The 27875-nt window shown below is 37.5% G+C and overlaps 1 protein-coding gene across 1 annotated transcript in view; it reads right to left on the bottom strand.

Annotated features, from left to right (window-relative positions):
• The window catches only part of LOC123500119 (stress-activated protein kinase JNK-like), a 546161-nt gene that overhangs the window by 395775 nt on the left and 122511 nt on the right, over positions 1-27875 (bottom strand). The window contains 1 exon segment of the mRNA XM_045248784.1: positions 1942-2019. The gene's annotated coding sequence lies outside the window, so the exon portion shown is untranslated.

Raw genomic sequence — 27875 nt, 5'->3', positions numbered from 1 at the left:
AAGTATATGAGGTCAGTTGAAGTATGCTTGTAATTTTACAAAACAAATCACCCCTGCTGGGGGAAGCTTTCACATGTCCTCTTCTCTCCCCTCCCCTTTCTTTGGTATATGGTTATTGTCATTGGAAATCATCTCAATTTCAAGTCATGTGGGTCTTTAAAGTCTGGTGTTGTGGCACAGTATGGCTTATCACATGTGAAAGCTCCCCTAAGCAGAGGTGATTTGTTTTGTAAAATTACAAGCATAATTGAATTGACCTACAGTAAGTCTCATATACTGTATTTTACGGTTTACAAGACATACTTTTTTTTTTTCCTAAAAAATACCGTGAAAAATACTAATGCGTCTTCCAAGATGAATTTTGTATTGTAAGGCAACACCCAACCTCAAGTGAGCTTGAATACTTGACCGATAGCGATCTGGATTTGTATGTGGAGTCATAACATTATGATGTTAGCTTAAGTACTATTTAATTCAGCCTTTAATATTATGTAAACTCAGTATTTAGCTGTCACAAGTATTTCCAATACCATAATCCTTCCTGCAGCCTACTCGGCGTGTGGAGAAAACGGGCCGCTCCCTCGTTTCATAGCAACACACATACGTACATGAGAAAACATATAACATGCTTCAAAATATTGGTCTTGCATTCCACTACCTAGATGAAGGAATGATGAAGAAGACACTTTAATAAGACCCCAGTTAGAATATGCAGCTTGCGTCTGGTCACCGCACATGAAGAAAAATGTGAAGAAGGTGGAAAGAGTACAGAGGCTGGCAACTAGGATGGTACCAGGATTCAAAGAGTTAGACTGAGGAAAGACTGAGGGAACTGGGGCTGACCACATTAAAAGAGAGAAGAACAAGGGGAGACATGATAACTATGTATAAACTGGTGAACAAGATAGACATATTGGACAGAGAATTGATAAAGGTGACCACAAGTAATCATCTCCGAGGACATGGAAAAAAACTAATAAAAGACATCTGTCTAAATGACGTGAGAAAGTACAGTTTCCCGCATTGTAGTATTGATAAGTGGAATAAACTGAGCAGTGATGTCGTTGACGCAGTGTGTGTCAATCACATGAAAGAGAGATGACAGGAGTGGACAAGGAGACAGGACACAGAGAGCTTAGCTCAGGCCCTGTAATACACAAATAGGTAAATACATGCCAGGTGCCTTTATACCTTTATTGATAGAACATCCAAATGACTTACTCGTTCAAGCAAGAGTCAAAGCTCCACTTGTGAATTATATTCACAAAGATAAAGGCTGTGAAGCACATTTGCAAAATAAAATAAATACGAACTGCAGCACTGACGCGTTTGGTTTTAGCGATTGGTCAAGTGATTTCGTAATGTAAATAATACGTCCAATATATGCCGTCGCCCGCTACTTAAACAAGAAGAAGAGATGGACTGTTTCACTGTGTATACGTATTTACGTATGGTGTTTTGTATTTACATAGTTGTAAATTTGTGGTGAGTGCTCCAGCAAATTTGTAATGAGTGGTGAAACAATAGTGTCTTGCAGACTCCTTGCTTCTTATGCTTTTGTGTTCAGTGGTCAGGTATATGGTGAATGTGTTTTTGTATGAGAATGACTTTTTTTTTTAAATTTCTTTCAAATATTATGGTGCGTCTTCCAAGATGCAGCATCTTGCAAGCCATAAAATACGGTACTTCTTTAAATTTTCATCGGTTATTTGAGTTATTTGAGCTAACTTTGAACTTGGTTATGATGACAGGTGATCCTGTCAACAATAAGCCTTGACTAAGAGAGTATGACAATTGCTCATCAAAATATGTTTATGATCTTATTTAAATTAATTTCCATATTAAATTCTGACATCATACACTGTTTTGACTTAAATACTAAATACTTAACAGGATAAGAAAATTAACACACAAAAAAAAGCACAAAATTAATATACATACCCTTCCATATTTGTTATTATTGTAGTCTTTGCTGATACTGCTATACTGCTTCCAATGAATGATCTTGCAGCTTCGATTCTGTGAAAAATAAAATAAGCTATTAATATCTCTGTATAGAGAAATACATTCTTTAATAAAATTTCATATTAAAAATTCATAATACTATTTTGCTTATAAACAAATAGTTGAACTAATAAACCTATAAATTTCCTTATGAAGATGAATTAACTTAAAGGTCATTGACATTAACTAATTCATGAATTCATTCATGCCAGTGAACCTAAAAATCTATGAATTTCTTCATGATGATGAAGTAATCTAAGCATCAATGACATTAAACAATTTCAGAATTCATTCGTGCCAGTAAGCATCAAATAAAATAGTCATGTTCTCCCTCACTGATAAATGAGGTGTTGCATTCCAGAGGGGCATATATGCGGTATTCATGTTTTTAGATATTGCACGTTGAAGTTAAGTATTGTTATTTTAACAAAATGTTTGTAATGCATTAGTATTATATATCATATTAATCAGCTGGTCAATACCTATTTTATAAAGCATTTGCTTGTGATTGTTTGTTTGTTTCTATATTTGTTTGTTTGTGACCCCTGTTTTTGCCAAACCCAAAATATGTAAACTTTGAGTGTATTTATGAAAACTAGTATCTAATCTAAACATACTGTGAAAGTTTTTGCAATTTTTATCCAAATCATGATTTTTTATCATTTTCTACAAATGAAAAAAAAAAAAAAAAAAAAAAAAAAATATATATATATATATATATATATATATATATATATATATATATATATATTTTTTATTCGACAGCCTATCATTCCACCTTCTTGGTATGCTTATGGGATGTTGTTGGAGTATCAGGCTCCACATTGGTATCACTCGGGCTCATGACTCACACTGCAATTTATGTATTTATGTGGAAAATAATAAGAGCGTTGCATAAGTATTACATGTATGAGGTTTAAAAGGCGAGCCTCTGTAGCACAGACTTAACGTTGTGTTTGGCACGTGGGAAACATGTATTTTCATACATTGATAATAGGAGCATAGGGGTTAGTTTTGCCTGGCACCTACTTCCACATGAATACTACACCCCTCTAGTGGCCTGATCAGATACTTACTCAAAAACTGGCAGTTAGCGGGTTACACCCCTCTGCCATGTGATGTCTCAAATGTTGCTGACTCTTTCTATAATTTAATAGTTTAATGGCTAGTTTTCATTTTTATATTTTTTAGTTATTTTTCTGTTATTATCTAAATCTAAACCACTCATGTAGTTCTTACACATATATATTTATAGTATAACATTTAACTTTGAAAGTAACTGCAATAAAACTGAGTTTCAATTTGTGTACAGAATGACAAAATAAGCTAAAGTATATAATAATTATTATGGTTAAGGAGGCATCAAACTGATTTAACTATAAAACTGTATTGAATACTGTGTCATTGAAAGTGAAAATCTCATCTGCTTCAAAAGTATCTTTCATTAGCAACAGGAGAAAAAAAAAAATAGCCAATTCTTTGAATTCTAACTCTAATGCAATTCAGGATGTACACCTTATGAGTCCATAGACCCATACTATTAACCCTTTCCTTCCGGCGCTTAAACTATTTTCCCGTTTCCTATGACGGCTAAAAATGGTAAACCTAGAAATTGTCAGAAAACTGTTTGAATACTAATAATTATTTTCTCTTTGTTATTCTGAATACAATGATGTACTTTGTAGCTCGATGTGACCTGTGAAAGTTCAGTTTATGCCTTATCAAGAATTCCTCCTCCTCCTGCTGTGTGATCCGTCTTCCAGAAACAGCCCGGAGAGCGATGACACCGCCCGCGCGCACACACACACACACACACACACACAAGAGAGAGAGGGATGGATTGACTGTATTTATTTAGATCTAAAAAAGGCTTTTGATAAAGTGCCACATGAAAGATTACTATGGAAGTTAGAGGAGAAGGGTGGCTTAAAAGGAAGCACATTGAGATGGATGAAGAATTACTTAAGGGGGAGAGAAATAAGGACGATAGTTAAAGATATGAAGTCCAAGTGGAGAACAGTAGACAGCGGAGTGCCACAGGGGTCAGTATTGGCACCAATACTTTTTCTCGTATATATAAATGACATGCCAGAGGAGTGAACAGCTACATAAATCTGTTTATGGACGATGCGAAACTGTGCAGAGTCATTAAACAAAAAGAGGATTGTGAAATACTACAGGAAGACTTAAACAAGATCTGGAAATGGAGCAAAAATGGAGATGGAATTCAATGTGGACAAAAGCCATGTCATGGAAATGGGAAAAAGTGAAAGACGACCAGTGGGAATCTATAAGATGGGAGATGGAGTAGAACTAGAAAAAGTAAAAGAGGAAAAGGACTTGGGAGTGACAATGGAAGAAAATAATCAACCGGTTAGCCATATTGATAGAATTTTCAGAGAGACGTATAATTTGCTAAGGAATATTGGAGTAGCATTTCACTATATTGACAAGGAAATGATGAAGAAATTGATAAGTACTAAAATAAGACTTAGATTGGAATATGCAAGAGTTGTGTGGACTCCCCATAAAAAGAAACACAAGAAAATTAGAGAGACTACAAAAAATGGCTACAAGAATGGTTCCAGAATTTAAAGGGATGGCATATGATGAGAGACTAAAGGCAATGGATCTACCAACCTTGGAGCAGAGAAGAGAGAGAGGGGATCTGATACAGGTTTATAAATTGATTAACGGAATGGATGAAGTGGATAATGAGAAACTGATCCTGAGAGAAGAATATGACTTTAGAAGCACAAGATCGCATAGTAAGAAACTAAGGAAGGGACGATGTCTGAGAGATGTTAAAAATTTAGTTTCCAAAAGATGTGTTGAGACTTGGAACAGTTTGAGTGAGGAAGTGGTATCAGCAAAGAGTGTACATAGTTTTAAAGAAAAATTGGATAAGTGTAGATATGGAGACGGGACCACACGAGCATAAAGCCCAGGCCCTGTAAAACTACAACTAGGTAAATACAACTAGGTAAATACACAGACTGGTTGGTGGTGGAGAGTGGAGTCCCACAAGGTTCAGTGCTGGCACCAATACTTTTCCTTGTATATACTCAAAGCATGAGTCCATCTTCAACAGGGGCAACAATGCAAGGTAGATTGGTAATGTTGGAGAAGAGATTTAAGGAGTTGGTGAAGGAATTAAAAGTTCAGAGGAGTGAGGAGGAGCAGGATAGAGAATTCCGCAAGGCTTTGAAGGAAAGAGTTAAGAGACTGGAGGAAAATAAAAAACGATTGGTGGATGAGAATGCACACTTGAGAGTGGAGGTTGAAAAATACAAAAGACGGTTGGAGGAGAAAATGGAGAGAGTAGTAAAGGAGAAAGATGACTTTAAGGAAATGATTAGTGAGCAGAATGAAAGGTTTGAAAGGGAATGGGAACTGAAGAAAACACAATGGACTGAGTTGAGGGAAGCAGAGATGGTTGGATTACAAGAAATAATTAAAGATCAGTTGAAGGAAGACAAAAAAGAAAGGTCCAAGGAACTGGTTAATGTTATGAAAAATAAGGAAACATTGATAAGAGAAATAGCAGAAAAGAAGAAGAGTGTGTTAATATTTGGGATGAAAGAACAAAATATAACATATAAGCCTAAAAGAATTAAGGAAGAATTATAAACGGTACGAGATGTTAAAAAATCTAAATGATGATGAAAAAAAAGACCTACAAGAAGAAGTGGAAGAGATCCATAGACTGGGTCCGTATAAGGAGGGAGTGAGCAGACCGATTAAAGTAGTACTGAAGTCACAACAATCTGCGGAAGATATCCTATATATAACATCAAAGTTACGAGAGATAGAAAGTTGTAAAGAGGTGTTTGTGAGAAGGAATAGAAATGAGGAAGAGAGGAGAAGATATAAGGAATTGTTGGAAGAGGCGAGAAGGAAAAATGATGAGCGGTCTGAGGAGGAAAGAGAAAAGTTTTTTTGGAGAGTTATAGGAGAGAGAGTCAGAAAGTGGTATGTGGAAAGAAGGAATGCGGAGAAACCCCTAGAAGGAGCAGTGGGTGGACCGTAATGTATACTAATATAGATGGGATACTGTCAAGTAGATTGGAATTGCAAGACTATATGATGGTGGAGAAGCCTGATATAGTGTGTTTGACTGAGACAAAATTGCATGAAAAAACAAAGGTAAATTTGGATAATAAATATAATATATGGAGAAAGGATAGAGAGAGTAAAGGTGGAGGATGAGTTATGATTATGACGAAGAAATAAATAAATGTGGATAAGGTTTGGTATGGGAAGAACAATGCAGAAGTGATAAGCATAAGGATAAAAAGTGATGGAAAAGAATTAATAATCATGGTGACCTATGTACCTCCTAGAACAAATTCTTGGACATTAAGGGAATACGACAATATGATCAAGGATACTTTACAGAGTTTGGAAAGTGTATTACCTGGAAAAAGAAAGGTGATACTAGTAGATTTTAATTGTAAGGAGGTGGATTGGGAAAATCTAGTAAGTGGTGTTGGAGAGGAAGCATGGGGAGAGAGATTTCTTAATCTAATGATGGAAAATATGATGGAACAGAGGGTGAAGGAAAATACTAGATATAGAGATGATGAACCAGCTAGACTGAATTTGGTGTTAACAAGAGAAGTGTACCTATGTGGAGATATACAATACAAATGTCCTTTGGGAAAGAGTGAACATGTGGTTATGGAAATGCAGATAGCAACAACACAGCGAAGGAAAGACGAGACATACAGGAGTGGTAGATTGAATTATAGAAAGATGGACACAGAAAGTTTGAAAAATTATTTCAGAAAATTAGATTGGGAGGAGATGTTACAAATCAGAGAAGTGCAAAAAAATATGAGATTTTTATGAAATATTATAAAGAAGGAGTTATGAAATTTGTACCAAAGTATAAACCGAGAGAGGAAGGAAGAAAGGATTGGTTTAATGCAACTTGTGTTAAGGCTAAGGAAAAGAGAGATGTGGCTTGGAAAAGATGGAAAAGAGCAGGAATATACTAAATAAGGAGAATTATAGAGTGGCGAGAAATGAGTATGTGAGGGTAAGGAGGAGGAAGAAAGGAAATTTGAAAAAGATATTGTAGACAAGAGTAAGGAACATCCAAAATTGTTTTACAGGTTCATAAATGGTAAACTTAAAAAGAGAGAGTCCATTGAAAGATTAAAAGGAGAGCAAGGGATAGTAGATGACCCTAAGAATATAGCAGAATTGCTAAATAATAGGTTTCAGCAAGTATTTACTAAAGAAACAATGTTTGTAAAGCCTCAGAATGTACAAAAATTGTGCACATTGATGACATTAAGATACCTAAAAAGGAGTTATATAAAATGTTGGAGGAACTTAATGATGATAAAGCGATGGGACCAGATGAAGTTTCAGGAAAATTATTGAAGGAGTGTAGAGAAGAATTGATTGATCCATTATATGATATTATAAGGTGTTCATTAGAAACAGGGGAAGTACCAGTAGAGTGGAAAAGAGCTGAAGTGGTGCCCATTTATAAGGGAGGCAGTAAGGAAGAGCCTCTTAACTATAGACCTGTCTCTCTAACTAGTGTGGTCGGTAAGATTTGTGAGAGGGTGATAAAGAAATATTGGATACGGTTCCTGGAGGATCATAAGTTATTATCGGATCATCAATTTGGCTTTAGGAAAGGGAGGTCATGTGTAACAAACCTATTGAGCTTTTATTCAAGAGTGATTGACAAAATACGAGAGAGAGGGATGGATGGACTGTGTATATTTGGATTTAAAGAAAGCTTTTGACAAGGTACCTTACATGAGACTGCTATGGAAATTAGAGATTTATGGAGGACTGAAAGGAAAAGTGTTAAAGTGGATGGAAAACTACTTGAGATGGAGGGAGATGAGAACGGTAATAAGGGATGCAAAGTCGGACTGGTTGGTGGTGGAGAGTGGAGTCCCACAAGGCTCAGTGCTGGCACCAATACTTTTCCTTGTATATATTAATGACACGCCAGAGGGAGTAAACAGTTATATTAATTTGTTTGCGGATGATGCGAAGTTGTGTAGGTGTGTGAAGAGTGAAGATTGTGAAATTTTACAGGCAAATCTGGATAAGATTTGGGAGTGGAGCAAGAGCTGGCAAATGGAATTTAATCTGAGCAAAAGTCATGTGATGGAGATGGGGAAGAGTGGAAGACGGCCAAGAGGGTCATATAAGATGGGTGAAGAAGTAGTGTTGAAAAAGGTGGAAAAGGAAAAGGATTTGGGAGTGATAATACAAGACCATGGGCAGTTTGAGGCTCATATTGATAAGATGTTTGGAGAAACGTATAATTTGATAAAAAATATTGGATTAGCCTTCCATTATATGGATAAAGATATGATGAAGAAATTAATTAGTACAGTAATTAGACCAAGATTGAAATATGCTGGAGTGGTTTGGTCCCCTTATAAAAAGAAGCATATAAGGAAGTTGGAGAGATTGCAGAGAATGGCAACAAAAATGGTTCCGGAATTGGCAGAAATGACCTATGAGGAGAGATTAAAAGAAATGAATTTGCTTACCTTGGAACAAAGAAGAGAAAGAGGAGATTTAATACAGGTTTATAAACTGTTGAACAGACTGGATGAAGTGGATAATGAGCAAATGATGTTGAGAGAGGAAACTTAAATAGACCTACGAGATCGCATAGTAAAAAGATAGCCAAGGGAATATGCTTGAAGGATGTGAAGAAATATAGTTTCCCACAAAGATGTGTGGAGGTGTGGAATGGTTTGACTGAGGAGGTGGTGTCAACGAGGAGTGTGCATAGTTTTAAAGGAAAGTTGGATGTGTGTAGATATGGAGACGGGGCCACACGAGTATGATACCCAGGCCCTGTAAAATTACAACTAGGTGAATTACAACTAGGTGAATACACGCACACGCAATGGGGAAGACTGGCTGGGTGACCAGCAGGCGACCGAGGTGAATTACACACACTTTCATGCGCCAACCTGTTAGTTGATCTCTCTCTCTCTCTCTCTCTCTCTCTCTCTCTGACAAGTTACCTTCTACCATTTTATTATAAAATCGAAGATAATGAAAAAATTAACATGAAAGAATGATAGGTAATATTTTTTTTCACTTTCCGAGTCCTCACTAATGTCTTCGCTTTTTTCAGTTTCTTCTTCTAAATATTCACTGTCACTGTCTTCAAACTCAGAAGCACTGCCAAATACATATGTTCTGTCCTGCTCCATGGTGAGTTATGATCTGAGATCCTTCGTTCTTATCAGGATGTCTCTTCGCACTTATCATGGTGCTTTCCACCCGGCGGGTCGTTGGGGTTGCCAAGTGATGCCCGGAGAAAGGGAAAATAGCTTAGTTACTGCTAAATTTCCAGAGCTATAGTGACAACACTACATGTGGAAACATGCCAGACACTTCCACTAACCATCTGACTCAAGAAACCACGCTTGGAGCTCAAAATTGAGGCGCGAAAATTCTTGATTATGGGTATGATCGCCGTCGCTACGGAGGCATTGATGCAATCGTATATATACGATTGCCGGAAGGAAAGGGTTAAGTAAGAAATCTTGTAAATCTAAGGGATTCAGTGCTTGGCAAAGAAATCTTCAATTTTGAACAGAGAAAAGATAAAGGTGTTGTCACAATCTAGTTTGTATATGTTTCACAACTGCAAATCCAGTGCTTTCCACCTTAACTAGAATTTCTTAGGAAAAAATCCTTCAGGTTCACAAGACAATGCATACTCTCCAGAATTTTGTTCCCAATGCTAAAGATATTGTACTGCAGGTTATATACTTGAGAGGATAGAGACTACCATAGTCCACCCTAAAAATTTCTTCACCACACCTCATTCTCTCTCTTAGTTGTTTGAAATACTCACAATGGATGTAACATTACCTGAGGGATATTGTAACTCACTAAAACATGTTAAAACCTCATCGAAACACAGCTGTATGAGGCAACTGACAGTAGCCCATTCTGTGTTCCCTCCTACTTTCTCTATTCTTATTTTCATTCCAAAGCTGGATGTTGCGTCTATGTGCACAACAACTTAACTTGCTCTCGTGCCCACGCTCTTGAATCTTCCGAGTTTTCAAGCATCTGGCTTCGACTTAACAATCACTCTCAAACTAAATTCATCTGTGCTGTTTATCTCTCCCCTAACTCTTCTGACTACAGTAAATTCTTCGACTACTTAACTTCCAAAGTGGAGCACATTCTGTCCCTCTACCCACTCACTGAGATTTCAATTCATGGAGATTTCAATGTTTGCCACCAGCTTTGGCTTTCCTCTCCCTTCACTGACCATCCTGGTGAACTAGCCTTCAACTTTGCCTATCCTCCATGACCTAGAGCAACTGGTGCAACAACCTACTCGTATTCCTGACCATCTTGGAGACACGCCCAACATTCTTAATCTCTTCCTCACTTCTAATCCTTCTGCTTATGCTGTCACCCTTTCATCTCTGTTGGGCTCCTCCGATCACAATCTCATTTCTATATCTTGTCCTATTTCTCCAATCCCTCCACAGGATCCCCCAAAGCGAACGTGCCTCTGGCATTTTGCCTCTGCCAGCTGGGGCGACCTGAGGAGGTATTATGCTGATTTTCCCGGGAATGATTAATGCTTCTGTGTCAGAGACCCATCTCTTTGTGCTGAATGCATAACAGAGGTGATAGTGTCTGGCATGAAGGTAAACATTCCTTATGTTTTATCTCAACCTAAACCTTCTAAACCTTGGTTTAACTCAGCCTGTTCTCATGCTATACGTAATAGAGAGGTTGCCCAAAAAAGGTACAGTAATACTCCGCTTAACAAACGTTCGTATAACGAATTTCTGGTTTAACGTACAATATACAGTTAGACCAAAAAGTCCGCATAACGTACAACCACATCCGTTTTAGCGAATTTTCTGGGTTTGAATTTACGGGTGAGGGACTGAAGGCAGCAGCTTCGCCGCGATTGTCTGGCTTCCTGCCTGTCTCTAGCGCTCCTGGAACTGGATCCAAAATTCTTTAACAACCTCAGCGCAACTCCTGCCACGAAGTGGCTTCCACGAACGCTTGGAGGGACGATGACAAGGTTGCTCTAAGATTGCTGGGAATGAAATACCACGGTATTTCATTAGTAATTCACTATCACGGAGTCCAGGTTATCCTCATGGCATGAGCGTATATGAGTACTATGATATGATATCCATTATAGCAGGCAATAAAGGAGTGAAAACAAATTTAATATTGTGGTGAAAAACAACACGCCAAGCTAAAAAGGTCACAAGAAGAAGAAGAAGCGGCCAAGTCGCTGGAGTCTCCGCCGTCTGTGGCCGATCTCATCAAGATATCTCTGTTTTATTTTTTGGTATTTCAAGATTTCACTTTATGCATTTTCTTGGGGGCAAGGCTTGTAAAAAGCTAATATATATATATATATATATATATATATATATATATATATATATATATATATATATATATATAGGCAACCCCCGTTTAACGAAGGGGTTACGTTCCTAAAAGAAACACTTCGTTAAGCGAAACTTCATTAAACGAACTGATTATAACACGTTTAACCCCTGATTTGAACTTCCATTGAGAGTAAGCAAAGTGAGAGTGCATCATAGTACAGTAAAATGTTTAATGAAAGTAAAAATTATGAAGTTAAACATTTAGGTAGTTTAATTTAAGTAATTATAATGTACACTAATGTATTTATATACGTAACTTTATAATGTTGATGATCTTAACTTTATGAAGGGAAGAAGAGTGAAACGGGAAAGACACTATCCGGCAACTTGTGGAATGTAAACAAAGTGCACATCATTGTACTGCATACAAAACTTATGTACCACATTTCCACAAGGCTTTCAATTTTATCCATTGTAGAGTCACGAGTTCAGGTGGTTCTTTTAGCTTGCAAGGAAGATACGGTCTCATAAGCCTTCTTAATAGAGTCTGCTGACTTGAAAATAGAAACAGTATAATACGGAGTCAAGATGGTGGCCAGCACTGCTATAGTTTTCTGGCCTCTCTCGTGTCTGTGAATAATATCTAGCTTCACTTGGAGAGTAAGAGACTTCCTGGTCTTCTTACGAACAATAGGCCAATTGCAGGGCGTTTTGATTGTAAGTTGAGCTAGGGAAGACAAGCTGCTGCTGACGCTGTTATGTTTTGACTGGGGAGTGAGTATTGCGCGTGTTGTCCACAAGGCTTGATCTTGATCTTGATCTTTATTCTATAGGTGTCACAGGATTTTTCCTGCGGCAGGCCTTAGTACCAGCAGCTCCTGGTGTATTCAAAAGCCTGTCAGCTTGCGTGATATGGTGGGGCTTTCAAATTTGGAAAAAAATTACCTGAATAAAACTTAGTTAAAGCGAGTTTGGTGTTCGTTAAACGAGCAAATGGTAGTAAAATGAAACCTTCGTTGTAGCGAAATTTCGTTGTGTGAACCTTCGTTAAAGGAGGTTGCCTGTATATATATATATATATATATATATATATATATATATATATATATATATATATACACACAGGCAACCCCCGTTTAACGAAGGGGTTACGTTCCTAAAACACTTCGTTAAGCGAACCGATTATAACAAGTATAACCCCTGATTTGAACTTCCATTGTGAGTAAGCAAAGTGAGAGTGCATCACAGTACAGTAAAAGGTTTAATGAAATTAGAAATTATGAAGTTAAACATTTAGGTAGTTTAATCTAAGTCATTATAATGTACACTAAAGTATGGATGTACGTAACTTTATAATGTTGATGATCTTAACTTTATGAAGGGAGGGAGAGTGAAACGGGAAATACACTAACCGGCAACCTGTGGAATGTAAACAAAGTGCGCATCATGGTACTGCATACAAAACTTATGTACCACATTTCCACAAGGCTTTCCATTTTATCCATTGTAGAGTCACAAGTTCTGGTGGTTCTTTTAGCTTGCAAGGAAGATGAGGTCTCACTAGCCTTCTTAATAGAGTATCTTGACTTGAAAATAGTAGACAGTAGATGGAGTCAAGCCATGGTGAGTAGCAATGTTATTAGTTTTCTGGCCTCTCTCTTGTCTGTGAATAATACCCAGCTTCACTTCGAGAATAAGACACTTCCTGGTCTTCTTAGGAACGTTAGGCCACATTGCAGGGTGTTTTGGTGGTAAGTTAACTAAGGAAGATGAGCTGCTGGTGGTGCTGTTATGTTTTGACTGGGCAGTGAGTGGTGCATGTGATCTTGATCTTGATCTTGATGCTACAGGTGACACAGAATTTCTTCTGAGTCAGGCCTTTGTATCGGCAGAGCTTGTGTTGTCCACGAGGCTTGATCTTGATCTTTATTCTACAGGTGTCTCAGGATTTCTCCTGAGGCAGGCCTTAGTACCAGCAGCTCCTGATGTATTCAAATGCTTGTCAGCTTGCATGATACAGCAAGGCTTTCAAATTTGGAAAAAAAATTACCTGGATAAAACTTCGTTAAAGCGAGTTTGGTGTTCGTTAAACGAGCAGATGGTATTAAAATGAAACCTTCGTTATAGCGAAATTTCGTTGTGTGAACCTTCGTTAAACGGAGGTTGCCTGTATATATATATATATATATATATATATATATATATATATATATATATATATATATATATATAATTTTTTTATTTTATTTCTATTTATTTATTTTTTTTCCCAATGTGGTATGTTGGGGACCAGCCCAGAACGCATCCCCCCTATTTCCATTATTTCCTATGGGAAAATTACGTCCGCTTAACGAATTTCCGCTCTATGAACAGCTTTGACAACCCCTATCCTGTTCGTTAAGCAGAGTATTACTGTACTTGAGTCTTCCATCTCTTGAATCTCAAGCACTTTATCTCTGCCCGGAATCATGCCAAGTTTGTTCTTCAACTTGCCAAACATTCTTCTTAAGTAGAAAATGTCAAAATCTTTCAAACTCAAACTCCCCTCGATACTTCTGGCATCTAGCCATAAACATCTCAAATAACTTCACTTCTTCATCTTTCCCTCCTTTATTTCACCCCGAAGGCACCACTGCCATCTCTACTGTCTCTAAAGCTGAACTCTTCTCTCAAACCTTTGCTAACAACTCCACCTTGGACAATTCTGGGCTTGTCCCTCCCTCTCCTCCTCCCTCTCCTCCTCCCTCTGACTATTTCAGGTCTATAATTTAAAATTCTTCATAATGATGTTTTCCATGCCCTCGCTGGCCTAAACCCTCGGAAAGCTTATGATCCAGATGGGTTACCTCCTATTGTTCTCTAAAACTGTGCTTCTGTGCTTCCACCTTGCCTGGCCAAACTCTTCCAACTTTGTCTATCGACTTCTACCTTTCCTTCCTGCTGGAAGTTCGCCTACATTCAGCCTGTTCCTAAAAAGGGTGACCGTTCTAACCCCTCAAACTACCGTCCTATAGCTTTAATCTCTTGCTTGTCTAAAGTTTTTGAATCTATCCTGACCGTTCTAACCCCTCAAACTACCGTCCTATAGCTTTAATCTCTTGCTTGTCTAGTTTTTGAATCTATCCTGAATAGGAAGATTCTCAAACATCTGTCACTTCACAATCTTCTGTCTGATCGCCAGTATGGCTTCCGTCAAGGTCACTCTACTGGTGATCTTCTGGCTTTCCTTACTGAGTCTTGGTCATCCTCTTTTAGAGATTTCGGTGAAACTTTTGCTGTAGCGTTAGACATATCAAAAGTTTTTGATAGAGTCTGGCACAAAGCTTTGATTTCAAAGCTGCCCTCCTACAGCTTCTATTCTTCTCTCTGCAACTTTATCTCAAGTTTCCTTTCTGACTGCTCTATTGCTGCTCTGGTAGATGGCCACTGTTCTTCTCCTAAATCTATTAATAGTGGTATTCCTCAGGGTTCTGTCCTGTCACCCACTCTCTTTCTATTATTCATAAATGACCTTAACCAAACTTCTTGCCCTATCCACTCCTATGCTGATGACACCTCCCTATGTCTTTCCACGTCCTTTCAGAAACGACTAACCCTTCAGGAAGTCAACAGATCATGCAGGGATGCCACAGAATGCCTGATTTCCGATCTTTCTAAGATTTCCGATTGGGGCAGAGAAAATCTAGTAGTTTTCAATGCCTCAAAAACTCAATTCCTCCATCTATCAACTCAACACAATCTTCCAGACAACTATCCCCTCTTCTTCAATGACACTCAACTGTCTCCCTCTTCTACAATGAATATCCTCGGTCTGTCCTTTGCTCATAATATTAACTGGAAACTTCACATCTCATCTCTTGCTAAAACAGCTTCTATGAAGTGTTCTGAGGCGTCTCCTCCAGTTTTTCTCACCTTTCCAACTGCTTATTCTGTATAAGGGCCTTATCCGTCCCTGTATGGAATACTCTTCGCATGTTTGGGGGGGGTTCCAGTCACACAGTTTTACTAGATAGGGTGGAATCAAAAACTCTTCGTTTCATCAACTCCCCTCCTTTGACTAACTGTCTTCAGCCTCTTTCTCACCACTGGAATGTTGCATCTCTTTCTATCTTTTATCCCTATTTTCATGCTAACTGTTCTACTGATCTTGCTAACTACATGCCTTCCCTCCACCTGCGGCCTCGCTGCACAAGGCTTTCTTCTTCCTCTCATCCCTATTCTGTCCAACTCTCTAACGCAAGAGTTAACCAGTACTCTCAATCATTCATCCCTTTCACTGGTAAACTCTGGAACTCCCTCCCTGCATCTGTATTTCCGAATTCCTACGACTTGTCTTCTTTTAAGTGGGAGGTATCGAGGCATTTGCTCCCCAACATTGGTTGACAATTTTACACTTTTTTGAGAGGCTCCACTTAAGTGGGCCTTTTTTTTAATCTTTCTTTTTTTTTGCCCTTGGCTGGCCCTCTTCCCTAAAGAGATAATAACAAGGATCCTAGGTAAGTAAGTCCTACTGATAAGAATCTTGGCCAATCACAACTAGCCACGCTTTTATGGAATAATACTGACACTTATTTATTTTTTTCCCGCCTTGACAAGTACCAAGGCAGACATGTATTCTACCCACATCAGCCACATTCTTACCTATCTCAGACTTTGTCTAAAACATTTTATAAAATATACATTATCTCAGAATTTTTTTCACAATACAAGAGTAAAATACTATTTCAAAGGCCCTTATTCAAGGATCAAAACATTGTGCATGACAATGGAGAGTTTTCAGAACTAATCCACTACCTGTCACTGCTGCTACATGTCCCTTGCTGACATGAGCTAAATTATTGTTGTATTAAATCCCAGGCACATACAGACTAAATAGAACATTGGTTATTATGATACTGTTGATATTCTGCATGTACTTTTAAATATCCTGTATGGATAATTTTGGGAGAAGGTAGTCACAACAGAAATATTTTTTTTAGATTATCTAGTCATACTGCTATCAATATCTTAAATACAGCATACTACAAGTCTAAAATCTATTGATTTGGACAATGAATTAGGTAAAATCTTTGATTGTATGATAAAGTATGACCCAGCTTACTCAGTAACATCATGATATATGGGTAGTTATTTTCGTGGGAATTTCAGCATCGATTTCATCAAGATCAAGAAGTGGCAAAACAATCGAGCAAAGACTAAGCATATCACTGGACATCTGTAGAGGGATGAGAGAGAAATATATGAAGCTTTCCTCCTACTCATGGCATAGTGGCATGGACATTACAGCAGGAATTAAATATTTGTCCAACAATGTGTTTGTTAAGTTAAACAGGTGGCCAGCCCAAGTTGGGTTAGACAGCAACAATCTCACCAGGATACACAAGTTGCCTAATCTTAATTATAATTGTTGTTTCCATACTAGTAAGTTGATCTGTGCGGTTTGGACTTTTAAGTGACACTGACATGTTGTTTTCATGTTTACTGTCGACTGGATTAATACATTTCCGATCAAGGATGTATTCTTTTGGAAATGTGGAGATGACAAAACAAGCCTCAATGCCAATTCATGAGAAAATCAACTTATATACATTTGTTCATGAATAAGGTTTGATTTGGCCTGTGTTACTACTTAGAAGGAATTATGTAGAAAACATATTATAACGAATTATTGCATCATTGACACTGCAGATGTGTTCTATATTACCCCTGTGAGAGTGATTCGGACACATACTGTGCTGCCACCTGGTGACAACCACTAATTCTGAAAACTCCCCATTGTATACCTGGTATCCATCCTGGAACAAAATTTCCAGAATTGTTTCCAGTAACAAGAGAATTGAAGGATTAAATAAGTGTGAAATCACAAGGAAAACAATAAAGAAAATTGAGTTGGTCAAAGGTCAGATATTTTGAAAGAATCTCCTATTGTCATACTAAATACTACAGCATAGTACAGTGGTACCTCTAGATACGAAAGCTTCCGTATATGAAAATTTCATTTTACGAAATGATATGCAAAGATTTTTTTGCTTCATAATACAAAAAATTACTCAGCATACGGGATACAAAAAAAAATCTCAAAATTCCTGCGTGCAGAAAATTTCAAAATTCTCGACATTTAGAAACTGAATAAAATAAACAAATATCATATTTTACGGTTTACAAGATGCTGCATCTTGGAAAACGCACCCTAATATTTGAAAGAAATTTCTAAGAAAAAAAAAGTCACACATACAAGAACACATTCATCATATACCCGACCACTGAACACAAAAACATAAGAAGCAAGGAGTCTGCAAAACACTATTGTTTCACCACTCATTACAAATTTGCTGGAGCACTCACCACAGATTTAAAACTATGTAAATAAAAATATCAGGGGTAAATACGTATACACAGTGAAACAGTCCATCTCTTCTTCTTGTTTTAGTGGCGGGCGACGGCATGTATTATAGTCTTTCCACTCTATGAAGTCCGTTCAGGGTGGGGCAGGTATGGTCGTTTACAACTAGCCATGCTGCCAAATCAACATTCGTATACATGCGTCTCTCTCTTATTTATCATCCATGTGATGTTTGAAAGTGATATTCTATGTATTGCGTGTATAGTAAAGGAAGTTACATGGTACAATGAGTGTATGTTTACGATGATAACAACGATTTGCATAAATTCTATGGCATGTGGCAGCGTTTCTTCCCCATGTTGCCACGTTGGTGGTGGTGGTGGTGGTGTCCCCTTTCATCTCGCCGCTGGGCGCTGGGTCAAGTCAGGCCAGGCCAGAGTTACCAGGTTGGCGGGTTTCCCGCCAAATGTGGCGGTTTTATATATATATATATATATATATATATATATATATATATATATATATATATATATATATATATATACACACACACACACACGGCCCGGTAGCTCAGTGGTTAGAGCACTAGGTTCACAAGCCAGATGACCGGGGTTCGATTCCCCGGCCGGGTGGAGATATTTGGGTGTGTCTCCTTTCACGTGTAGCCCCTGTTCACCTAGCAGTGAGTAGGTACGGGATGTAAATCGAGGAGTTGTGATCTTGTTGTCCCGGTGTGTGGTGTGTGCCTGGTCTCAGACCTATCCCAAGATCGGAAATAATGAGCTCTGAGCTCATTTCGTAGGGTAACGTCTGGCTGTCTCGTCATAGACTGCAGCAGATCAAACAGTGAATTACACACACACAAAAGGGGTGTTCTGAAAGTTTGAGAGAAAATGGACCAAAAACTAAGGCGCCGGAGTATTATTTATTATTATTCATTTGGACTTTTTTCCACACTACCTAAATAATAATAATGATAATAATAATAATAATAATAATAATAATAATAATAATAATTAGAGAGAGAGAGAGAGAGAGAGAGAGAGAGAGAGAGAGAGAGAGAGAGAGAGAGAGAGAGAGAGAGAGAGAGAGAGAGAGAGACTTAATCTGATAATTGGGAGTCAAACTGGCAACGTCGCACTCATGGGAATTCCAGAATGTGCCCTGCCCTGAACGGACTTCATAGAGTGGAAAGACTATGGACGTATATTGTTTACATTACGGAAACACTTGTCCGATCGCCCAAACCAAACGCGTCAGTGTGCAATGCAGTTCGTATTTATTTTATTTTGTAATCGTGCTTCACAGGCTTTATCATTGTGAATATAATTCACAAGTGGAGTTTTGACTCTTGCTTAAACGAGTAAGCCATTTGAATGTTCTAATAATAAAAGTACAAAGTCATCTGGCATGTGTGCGCGTTCATGTGCACATGCGCATGTACGTGCATGTGTGTGTTGCTATGAGACGAGGGAGCAGGCCATTTTTCCACACGCCGAGTAGGCTGCAAGAAGAATTATGGTATTGGATATACTTGTAACAGCTAATAATAATAATTTTAAGTGTTTTGCAAAGTTAAGTGTTAATGTTTCCTGCCATTTTCTATATTTTCTGTAGTTTGCCCTCCTCCTCTGCCGCCACTTTCGCTTTCGGACATCGCCTCACTCTAAAGGCAAGGTTCCACATTTTCATATCATTTTCGTATTGTTATTTTTCATTTATTATTGCATTATGTTCTATTATCTACTTCATTTACAGGTATTAACGGTTAGGTCAGGTATATTGAATGATTCAAATGTATTTGGCTTTTCATTCTGGTTTTACCCTTATTATAAAATCTAATGTGGTGTTTTGGTAGAGCTTGGAACGAATTAGGCGATTTACATGTAAAACGCGACTCATTAGACAAAAAAAATCATGATACGAAAGCCACTCTGGATCGAATTAATTTTATATCTAGAGGTACCACTGTAATACAAAAAGATTTGTGGTTATAAATGTAGTTTTCAATCATCTGAACCTGGTTGATCATGTAAGGTTTGTGTGGTGTGGCACCAATTCATATTATTTATAACGCAATTTTCTTACTTAGAGGAGCATGTAATATTCATCAATTACAGTCTAATATTGTGCTATTGCTGGTTATAAATGTAGTTTTCAATCATCTGAACCTGGTTGATCATGTAAGGTTTAAACGTGTGGTGTGGCACCAATTCATATTATTTATAACGCAATTTTCTTACTTAGAGGAGCATGCAATATTCATCAATTACAGTCTAATATTGTGCTATTGCTTTGTTTGATGTTTCAACTGCTTCTGTAATGAAATACAGGCAACCCCCATTTAACTAAGGTTGGTGAGATCATGACCGACAAGATGGATGATGATGATGATGATGATGATGATGATGATGATGATGATGATGATGATGATGATGATGATGATGATGATGATGATGATGACAATGACGATGATGATGACGATGACAATGACGACGACGACGACGACGATGACGACAACGACGACGATGATGATGATGACACCATAGAATACAGACAATATATTTACATTAAACCATCTTCATTCATAGAAAAGTCAGCAGAAGTACATCTAATTTCATCTACAATGCACTTCCACTTAACAATGCTTTTCTGTCAGCTCTCAGTGGAAACTCCCAATGCAAGATCTTTCAAGACTTTGAAAAGTGACCGAGTTGTTTGAAAGAGCTGTTTTTTCAAAGCTGCTTCAGTAGCTGTTTCACTGCAGTAGAGACTGGATAACTTTTCACCTATATGAATGAGCTCCTCAGTATCATTAAGATAGGCTTGAGTGAAGACTTGATAAGGTACAAATTTACACAAACTCTTCTAACAATAATCAATATAGTTTTGTCAGCATAAAAAAGGAAATATAGCTTAGTTATCAGGTCAAACTAAGTAACAATCTTTTACTCTTGGCTAGGTCAAGGCTGGTTTCTTTTATCAATGTGTTACATCCCAGTCATCCACCATCATCATCTAATACCTGAAGCATAGCTGTCACCAAACCACATGATTCATTAGGTAAAGCAAGAAACCTATATGTACACCCCTCTCTCAAGTTTGTGGTTGCTTAATTTCTTATGTATAGGACTAAACTTGGGGATCTTGAAACTCCTGGTATTGAAAACAATGAAAAAAAGCTTATTCATTCCAACCTGTTAAAAGTTAATTCACCCTTACCACCTGCATTTTACTCCCTTATCTCAAAATTCACATCTTGAAATAGATGATTGTGTTGCAATTTCAGTGAATAAGGCTTTTGTATAGATAAAAAAAAAATGAAAAACACCTTATTGAATAGGAGAAAGGAGAAAAATCATAGGAATATGTATCAACATTTCATGTGGGGGCTCCAACCTCTGGTGCAGTGTTTAGTGGCATTGTTGACTGAAGTACAGGTATTCCTTGATATACAATTGTAATCTATCCCTGAAAATCCAATCATAAAGCGAACAATCATATAACAGATTTAAGAATGAATGAATAAAAATATAAATAAAAAAAAAAAAAAAGAGTAATGCATTCCAAGACCTTTATATGTGCCTCTTAAAACCCATGTAACATTACATCTAAATACACTTATTGTATAAAACACATAAATAACATACACACATGAATAAAGCAATGACATCAACATAATTAGAAATTATCTTTATACTAAGCTCCCATTAAAGTGTTGTGTATCTTTATATAAATGCCCCCTTAAAGCTATAAAACTCAAAATGCCATATGTAAATACATTACTAGCTAAATAAATAAAATGTTACATAAACAAAGTAAATAAATACAAGAGTAGAGCAATAAAATTAAGATAAATATAAAAATGTTTTGTACTTACTATCATTCTAGTGTCCCCCTTCCCAAGACCAGAGTGCACATTGTGGAATGATCATTCACTCAAACAAATGCTCCTATCCAGTGAAGCCCTAGTTTCACAGAGGATTATATTCCAAAGGAACTCATTAAGTGTTGTAATCTGTAATAACCCTCAAATCACAAACATGTTTTGATGTGCTTGGCCTCTAATGTGGGCATACTCACACAAAAAAAATACCTAACTTCAGTCTTCTGTATTTTCTCTCCTAATAAACTTATGTTATTGAATGAAATATCATTGTAAAGCCCATAGCCTTAGCTGTCCTTTGACATTAATTTGAATGCTACATGAGCATTGGTAGAACGTGTAGAGAATTCTGAATTAGGAAATCTGAAAGCATATTACAGTGGTGCCTCATGATAAAAGACACTTTTGGGGACGAGTGTGTGACCATTACTGCGAATTGTCCATTACTGAGAGCGGTTTGTCTGTAAGACCCTTTAACACCTCCTTTCCCTTTTTTCTCTTCTCTTCTAATAATGGAAAAAATTACTTTGATAATTTAATCCATCTTATTCTACACTCAATGCTGAAATATAAAAGTTCATTATTGTTTAAGAAGGGTAGAGTAATAAAAATTTGTCTTAGCAAGATATAGTTTCCTATTTATTGTAATGACTGATTCCCATGTGATCCAGTAACTTCTTAAACAAGCATTTAGTGACTGCCTGAAGGACATTCCTGAGGTGACAAAGGAGGGGAGGAAGACAAGGGATCATAATTTTCAGAGTAGACTACCTCATTAAGGCATGTTCTCTATAGAAAAGTGTTCACCCAACCTAAATGTGACATCTTAGCAGGGAACTGCGACCCTGCCAAGTGCCCAGTACCTAACAGCCCACACCTTTTATAAACTCTTGCTATAGAGTATTGCCCTGCTACAAACTCACCATATGGCCACCCTCATAACCAATCTAAGACAGTAATCTGCAATGTGATCTAGTACTTTGTGAGAGAGAGAGAGAGAGAGAGAGAGAGAGAGAGAGAGAGAGAGAGAGAGAGAGAGAGAGAGAGAGAGAGAGAGAGAGAGAGAGAGAGAGAGTGACTGCTTGCCTGTGGAGTCACCGGATTGACACTCATGGTGATTTCTGGTCCCAGCCTGCCAAAGTGAAATGCTTGTACTGTTGACCATCACTAACTCAGACTAATAGGGGAAAAGTTGGTCCAACAAATGCAAATGTCAGACATACGAATCCTTGTCCAAAAAGTGGGGGCTAGTTCAACTCGGACTTTAGAGGGGTGGTGCAGAATTCAATTATTCAATTTTGGGGAGATTAAAAATTTTGGGATTACTATTGTCTCTCCAAAACCTTCAGACCCTAAATTACCAGATGGTGTAGTCTATCTTTTTATAATTAACTACTCTTCCCACCAGGTTGTGTAATGACACGACTCAAGTCCATACACAGTATATGGCCAGGCATCAAGAGGGGAGATACATCATTTAGCTCTCTACATTTTCCAGAAATAACGTCCTTACAGGCATGAATTGACGACAATTAAAATCAGAAACTTCAAGAAAAAGAGAAGACAACAAAAAACAAATGTATCATTATCACTGCATTATTGCGAGACAGCTGTGGCTGACCTTGAACCCTCACCTCCCTCCATCACGCATATTATCTCTCCCCTCTGAGACCCTCTCGTCTCACCCCCACTCCACACTGCCATGCTTCTCCACCCTCTCTCTCTCTATATCAAAAGACTGCTATGATCTTTTCAAACATTGTTTTTGTTTTTTCTCACTACCTTCATCGTGACAACTATATATCACATAACTCTCAAAATAACACTAATACAGTGGAGAGTCATTACTCGAACTTAATTCATTCCAAATGGCTGTTCGAGTATCAAAAAGTTTGACTATCAATACCTATAAATCAGGTAATTTGCTCTAATCTTAGCAAAACCAAGTTTATAAAAATTTCAATGTAATTTTTTTTTTTATTTGTACGTATCGTAAGTGAAGGGGAGAAGGGTGGGGAGAAGGAGGGAGGTCGTTCGAGGACAAGTCACCATCCATGAAAACGTCTGGTGTAATTCCTGTGAACTCACTAGTGGAGGGATGTGGCTCACTAACACTTCCACTTTCACTAGATTCCTTATTTTCACCACCAATAGGTCTCTTTGGTGCGATTGTAAGTTTTTAAAATGAAAACTACTGACAGAACGCAGAAGAATGTTGTTTTTTTCAAGACTGTGGCAGGACTAGGGATGCAAACCAGTATCCAGTATACCAGAATACCAGCAGTTTTCTTTTGCCATTAATACTGTATCAGAATGGGACAATATTGGTGGTGGTGAGGGAGGCCAGAGCTTTGTTTACAACCATGTGTCCTGCTGTTTTCATCACTAATACGCCTTTGGTGTTAATGTAAATTTATAAATGATACACTAAAGACAGAACACACAAGAATGTTATTCTGAATACTGCAGTAGCACAACAGGCAGAGAGGTGAGGGAGAGGCTATGGAGCCTTTGTTTACAACCATGAGCGTGGATGTTCGACTATCAGGTATTTTTTTCAAGTATTAAATCAAACTTTTGCATTCAAGTATTGAAAAGTTTGACTATTAAGATGTTCGAGTATTAAGTCTTCACTGTACAAAAGATTATTTTGCGGCAGAATGCGAGTAATAATCAATTTAGTCTCATTATTTCACTTCAACACACTACTAACAACTCAGAGAGTGTCCAGTTCATTGGTAAAACAGCAGATTGCCGTGACGATGCTGATGGCACCTTCTGAACCCTCATGTATGAGTGAATAATATTTTCTACAGAAGTGGGGATCTGATGCATTATCATTCTATCATGCTCCAGGAAGTTACCATTATATATATGCAATCATGTATGAAAATTTCATGTCAATCAGATGAATACAAACAGTAAAACAAGGATGAAATCATGAAAATCTCAAGGAATGAATGTTTCGAAAAGTGTTTTTATACACTTCAAAAATTTTCGCAAAATTGGTATAAACTGATCGACTTTTGTCTGGTATCAATTTAAACTACAACTAAAACGCAATTTTTTATTGTAATTAGATTTTTTATGATGTCAAAAGAAAGCAAGATACAGGAAAGAGAAAAACAAATTTCATTAAAAAAAAAAAAAAAAAAAAAAAAAATGGCCGGGGAATTCAGCTCAAACTTTAGTCCCTGGGTCAGAGTCCAACTGATCACCAAATCCACGTTATTGGAGTACAAGTTATTGACGTTCAAAAAGTAATGCATTTCTGTTTGAATGTTGCTGGGCAAGCAAGGATAATAACACTGTCACACACACACGCACAGAGAGAGAGAGAGAGAGAGAGAGAGAGAGAGAGAGAGAGAGAGAGAGAGAGAGAGAGAGAGAGAGAGAGAGAGAGATCAGACAGCTGTGTTGTTTACATCACTTTCACCATCATGCTAAAGAAAGAATTTGCTCATCATGTCATTTATAAGAAAAAACTTAGTCCACTTCATACTAAATTAACCTCAGTCAAAAGAAGAAAGAAATGAAATTGTAGACTTTCAAAGACCAATAAAAAAAGAAAAAATCAAGTGATTGGATAGCTTTAGATTTAGAGTCTATCGTCTGCACTTTTGTCAGCCATTGCTCGCTCTCTCTCTCTCTCTCTCTCTCTCTCTCTCTCTCTCTCTCTCTCTCTCTCTCTCTCTCTCTCTCTCTGTGTGTGTGTGTGTGTGTGTGTGTATTCACCTAGTTGTAATTTTACAGGGCCTCGGTATCATACTCGTGTGGCCTCGTCTCCATATCTACACACATCCAATCTTCCTTTAAAACTATGCACACTCCTCGCTGACACCACCTCCTCACTCAAACTATTCCACACCTCCACACATCTTTGTGGGAAACTATATTTCTTCACATCCTTCAAGCATATTCCCTTGGCTATCTTTTTACTATGCGATCTCGTAATTCTATTTAAATTTTCCTCTCTCAAAATCATTTGCTCATTATCCACTTCATCCTGACCATTCAACAGTTTATAAACCTGTATTAAATCTCCTCTTTCTCTTCTTTGTTCCAAGGTAAGCAAATTCATTTCTTTTAATCTCTCCTCATAGGTCATTTCTGCCAATTCCAGAACCATTCTTGTTGCCATTCTCTGCAATCTCTCCAACTTCCTTATATGCTTCTTTTTATAAGGGGACCAAACCACCCCAGCATATTCCAATCTTGGTCTAATTACCATACTAATTAATTTCTTCATCATATCTTTATCCATATAATGAAAGGCTAATCCAATATTTCTAATCAAATTATATGTTTCTGCAAACTACTTGTCAATATGAGCCTCAAACTGCCCATGGTCTTGTATTATCACTCCCAAATCCTTTTCCTTTTCCACCTTTTTCAATACTACTTCTTCACCCATCTTATATGACCCTCTTGGCCGTCTTCCACTCTTCCCCATCTCCATTACATGACTTTTGCTCAGATTAAATTCCATCTCCGAAATCCTATCCAGATCTGCCTGTAAAATTTCACAATCTTCTTCACTCTTCACACACCTACACAACTTCGCATCATCCGCAAACAAATTAATATAACTGTTTACTCCCTCTGGCATATCATTAATATAGACAAGGAAAAGTATTGGTGCCAGCACTGAACCTTGTAGGACTCCACTCTCCACCACCAACCAGTCCAACTTTGCATCCCTTATTACCGTTCTCATCTCCCTCCATCTCAAGTAGTTTTCCATCCACTTTAACACTTTTCCCTTCAGTCCTCCATAAATCTCTAATTTCCATAGAAGTCTCAAGTGCAGTACCTTGTCAAAAGCTTTTTTTAAATCCAAATATACACAGTCCATCCATCCCTCTCTCTCTTGTATTTTGTCAACCACTCGAATAAAAGCTCAGTAGATTTGTTACACATGACCTCCCTTTCCTAAACCCAAATTGATGATCCGATAATAACTTATGATCCTCCAGGATCCGTATCCAATATTTCTTTATCACCTTCTCACAAATCTTACCGACCACACTTGTTAAAGACACAGGTCTATAGTTAAGAGGCTCTTCCTTACTGCCTCCCTTATAAATGGGCACCACTTCAGTTCTTTTCCACTCTACCGGAATTTCCCCGGTTTCTAATGAGCACCTTATAATATCATATAATGGATCTATCAATTCTTCTCTACATTCCTTCAATAATTTGCCTGAAACTTCATCTGGTCCCATCGCTTTATCATCTTTAAGTTCCTCCAACATTTTATATAACTCCTTTTTAGGTATCTTAATGTCATCCATGTGCACATTTCTTTCTACATTCTGAGGCTTTACAAACATTGTTTCTTTAGTAAATACTTGTTGAAACCTATTTTTTAGCAATTCCGCAAAATTTTTAGGGTCATCTACTATCACTTGCTCTCCTTTTAACCTTTCAACGGACTCTCTCTTTTTAAGTTTACCATTTATGAACCTGTAAAACAATTTTGGATGTTCCTTACTCTTGTCTACAATATCTTTTTCAAATTTTCTTTCTCCCTCCCTCCTTACCCTCACATACTCATTTCTCGCCAATCTATAATTCTCCTTGTTTCATCTTTCCTTCGCTGTGTTATTGCCATCTGCATTTCCATAACCACATGATCACTCTTCCCCAATGGACATTTGTATTGTATATCCCCACATAGGTACACTTCTCGTGGTAACACCAAATCCAGTCTAGCCAGTTCATCATATCTATATCTAGTATTTTTTTTCACCCTCTGTTCCATCATATTTTCCATCATTAGATTAAGGAATCTCTCTCCCCATGCTTCCTTTCCAACACCACTTACTAGATTTTCCCAATCCACCTCCTTACAATTAAAATCTCCTACTAGTATCACCTTTCTTTTTCCAGTTAATACACTTTCCAAACTCTGTAAAGTATCCTTGATCATATTGTCGTATTCCCTTAATGTCCAAGATTTTGTTTTAAGAGGTTCATAGGTCACCATGATTATTAATTCTTTTCCATCACTTTTTAACCTTATGCTTATCACTTCTGCATTGTTCTTCCCATACCAAACCTTATCCACATTTATCTCCTTCTTCGTCATAATCATAACTCATCCTCCACCTTTACCCTCTCTATCCTTTCTCCATATATTATATCTATTATCCAAATTTACCTTTGCTTTTTCATGTAATTTTGTCTCAATCAAACACACTATATCAGGTTTCTCCACCATCATATAGTCTTGCAATTCCAATCTATTTGACAGTAT

This window comes from Portunus trituberculatus, chromosome 50 (assembly GCF_017591435.1).
Source record: "Portunus trituberculatus isolate SZX2019 chromosome 50, ASM1759143v1, whole genome shotgun sequence".
Lineage (NCBI taxonomy): Eukaryota > Metazoa > Arthropoda > Malacostraca > Decapoda > Portunidae > Portunus > Portunus trituberculatus.
Note: the sequence above shows the minus strand (reverse complement) of the source record. Positions and strands in the feature narration are given on the sequence as shown.